Raw genomic sequence first — 4264 nt, forward strand, 5'->3', positions numbered from 1 at the left:
GGGGATGTGTGTGCAGGCGTGTGTGAATGTGTGCGTGAGGCTGGCATACCAGCACGCGTATGGCAACGTGTGTGCTGATTATTTTCTCCAGAGCTGTTTACCAGCTATAGGGGTGAGTGCTAATTTCTTTTATTTTGTTGTTGTTGTTGTTCTGAAAGGGGATATAAAAACAGGCACTGAGTTAATGCAGTATTTGTGGTATTAAATTCTGACCCAACATGGTATTTGCATGAGTCACAATTGCAAAGTATTGACCAGTTTTGTAAGCTGACAATTAGGAAAAGAAATGTGGTATTTATTCTCGTGCTTTGTATTTGTATGTAGTATAGAGGCTGCGGGTTTACTCTTTATTTTCACACCAGAAATACAATAGAAATATTTTACAACTGAGAACCATAATTTCTGGATTAGAAACCAACAGATTTGTGAGGTGACAGAAGAAAAAAGATACCGAGCTTTTTTCTATAGAAAATACTCTGGTTTTTTTAATAATTATTATTTTGACATCTTTTTTAAAAATCAGCCAGGATACTGGTCCTCCCATAAGCCTTTTCTTGGTTTCATGACCTGCTGTGCTGTTTTATCCTGAAACAGTGAGCTCATTTAAAATGAGTACCAATACTGTGAACATACCTCTGGTGCTTTTCTTAAACAAACACAGAGCTTGCAACCAAATGATCCCCCACCCCTCCAATTCCTCCAGCATGTGATTTCTGTCCATGAACACTATCATTCCGAGGCTTATTTTCAGGGAATCATAGCAAATATAATTACAAATACCCATTAACTCAGTTCTGTGAATTGTCTCCCTAAGTGCTGTTGAAGAAAACGCTGCTGAACTGAGTGTTCACTGTGATAAGGGCAGCGAGCTCATCCCAAAGATGGTCTCTAAACCCAGGTGTACAGGAAGGCACCGTGTTTACCAAGGAATTACACACCTAATGAAGTGGACCTGTTGTTGGGACCTGGCAGTGGTTCATGTCTGTAGGCAGATTGTTGCTGTAAGGCAGTAGGAAAAGCAACGCTAGCAATGCAACACTCGAGAGAGACCATGTGTCATGGAGCATCCATGAGCTCTGCACATCCATACCAAGAGGAGTCCTGGCTCCTTCCACCCTTGGGGAGAATGTGATGGAGGAGGCTGGGAAAAAGGAGTTTTATGAGCAGAGGAGATGGTCCCTGTACTTGTGGCAAGGCGGTCTTGCACCAAACAATGCTCTTCAGCATTTGCCCCAGTATTCGCTCCCTGAAACGGGGCAGCCCTGGGCTGCCTTTTCTGCCTTTTTTTTACCTGCATCTTTAATTTCTTTAACCTGGAGGCCAGGTTTTTCCTCCTGCTGTCTCACTGGAAGCCAGTGAAATTGATCACCCACATCATAAGACATCTCTCCATGCTTCGCCACATCCTCCCCTACCGCCACAATCGGCCCTCAGTCTTTGAAGTGAAACTTAAATTGTTCCCCTAGGAATGGGATGTGGTTGTGGGGAGAGGCCAAGCAGGAGTCCTTTGAGCTAGAAGCATTCACTTTCAGCTTCTGTGACAAAAGTATTTGCATGTGTCAGTCCAGGGCGGCCAAACTTTCCACCCAGCAGAGTTTTTCTCTTCCAGAAATTATGGACATTCGTGGCCAGCAGCACACATGTAGTGCTACAGTAACACGAGTGCAGTGCAGTTTACTTGCATCTGTTATTTCATTTGCATGCTACCAAGCTTAGGTGTTTATAAGTATACGCCAGTAATACATATCTATCTATATATAACTATATCAAATGCAACAAAAGAGCACTATTGCAGAGTTAACTTTGTCTCCACAAAAGAAATGCTCACATCCTTTCCCATGGCAAAGACTGGTTTTAATGAAACTGTGTATTGAGAAATAGTTAAGCATTAGCATTTGTGATTATAATCAGTTTGGGGTTACAGTGCAGGTTTTCTGAACTATTCATTTTAAAAGCTGCCAGTCTGGGCTTCATCTTGCTCCGTACTGACATTATCTGAAGGAACATACAGTAGCATTGATGTGTTTGGCAATCAAAAGGCCATCCTTGTCATGACTTATCAACCAGTTTCAATATTACCTGGCTTTCTGTATGTTAACCACTTAAATGTTATCCTGCTTCTGTTTTATAGTGACTGTGAGGCCTACAATGCAAGTATATAATTATTTTCTCATTAAAACAGAAACCTGTGTTGTGTTTCTATAAAGGTGTGTGTTTCTTCACACTCTTGCAGGAAGGTGTACCCCAGAGGTAGCACATGGCAGGAGAAGCATGGCTTGTCTCTCACTTCCCAAGGCAACTGGTCTTCCTCCTTGTCTCTGCTTCTGTCTTTTTGTCTAGAGGCAGGAGAGATCTCTTTTTCTCCACTAAGCTGTGTCAGCTGCAGATACCAGAGCATCCCTGAGTATTTATTTCCCATTAATGTGCTTCTGGAGGGTTGCTGTGGCCAGATCTGCTTCATGATGAATTGCACGAGCTTTCTTACCTTAGAATCATAGAGTCAGTAAGGTTGGAAGAGACCTCTAAGATCATCGAATCCAACCATCAACCCAACACTATCATGCCCATTAAACCCTGACCTGATGTGCCACATCCACGCACTTCTTGAACACCTCCAGGGATGGTGACTCCACCATTTCCCTGGGCAGCCTGTTCCAGTGTTTGACCACTCTTTCAGTAATGAAGTTCCTCCTGATATCTAATCTAACCTTTCCCTGATGCAACTTGAGGCCATTTCCTCTTGTCCTGTCACTGGTTACATGGAAGAAGAGACTGACCCCCACCTCTCTACAACCTCCTTTCAGGTAGTCATAGAGAGCAATAAGGTCTCCCCTCAGTCTTCTCCAAACGAAACAATCCCACCTCCCTCAGCCGTTCCTTGTAATTCTTGTTCTCCAGAACCCTCAACAGCTTTGTTGCCCTTCTCTGGACATGCTCCAGTGCCATAATGTCCTTTTTGTAGTGAGGAGCCCAAAACTGAACACAGGATTCAAGGAACAGCCTCAATTCCCTGCTCCTGCTGGTCACACTATTTCTGATGCAGGCCAGGATGCTGTAGGCCTTCTTGGCCACATGGGCACAGTGCTGGCTCATGTTCAGCTGCTGTCAACCAACATCCCCAGTTCCTTCTCCTGCAGGCTGCTCTCCAGTCACTCCTCCCCAATCCTGTAGCGCTGCATGGGGTTGTTGTGACCCAAGCACAAGACCAGGTACTTGGCCTTGTTAAACCTCATGCAGTTGACCTCAGCCCACAGATCCCGCCTATAATCCACCTTGCTTCCTTCATACCTGCAGGACCCCGCCATCCTGCATGGCAAAGCACACCATTGCGGTCCGTTTCTCACAAAAAAACCAGCACTCACACACTGCTATAGCCCCTCACCCCTCTATCATGGTCAGCTGGACCAGAAGAGCCACCATCCCTCACTCCTGCTGGGAAGCTGCCATCACGTTTGTCTGCTAGAGCTAAGAGTACCAGGTGTATGGCAGCTGAATATCAGCCCCAGGGACTTCCTGGGATCTGAGCAGGGTCAGGCCAGCTTCTGCCCCTCCCTGTGCCACGAATAGTCAGGTGCTTAATTATAACCCTGCTCCACAGCCCACGGGAGGAGGCGGAGGAAACCAGTGATTTGGTGGGAGTTGGCTGGGGCCAAGCTCAGGGATTCAGTCTGTGCCCTCCATAACATCAGCCCTCCTCTGCATCATGCACACAGTGTCAGAAATCCCAACAGAAAAGTCAGATGGGGATTTCCTTTACAGTTAATAAATACTGCTGGAAGTAAGAAAATGGGGAAGAAAACAAGCCTGGTGATTTATCCACCAAATTCTGATTGCTGTGTCTATGAAGAAAAATATTGTCTTTTCAACACAGAAGAAAACTCAGTCTTCCTCTGCCTTTCCTTGCTCTGTGCTTAGAGGGGTAGCTTATTGGACTCATTGGCACACAAAGGAACTCCTTCTAGACCTCTCTTTTGGGTTTTAAGATAATTAAAAGCAGAAATTGGACATTTGCAAGGCAGCATTTATTTGGACATTGCAGAACTAATGTAGTGATGCTGGTAGGTAGCAGCAGCTCAGGAATTTTTGCAATGTGTTCTGCTGTCACCAGTAGCTGGTATTTGTTTAGTAACACACACTTAGGACATCTAAAATCTCTGTCACTGCACTGCATAGCCAAAATGGCATGCACTAAGCTTTAGTGTATTTTTTCAGAGAAGTTAAGGACTACAAAAGAGCCTGGTCCAGTGCTCTGTTACCCTCACTG

Source organism: Mesitornis unicolor, unplaced genomic scaffold, assembly GCF_000695765.1.
Source record: "Mesitornis unicolor isolate BGI_N332 unplaced genomic scaffold, ASM69576v1 scaffold372, whole genome shotgun sequence".
In the NCBI taxonomy this organism is placed as follows: Eukaryota; Metazoa; Chordata; class Aves; order Mesitornithiformes; family Mesitornithidae; genus Mesitornis; species Mesitornis unicolor.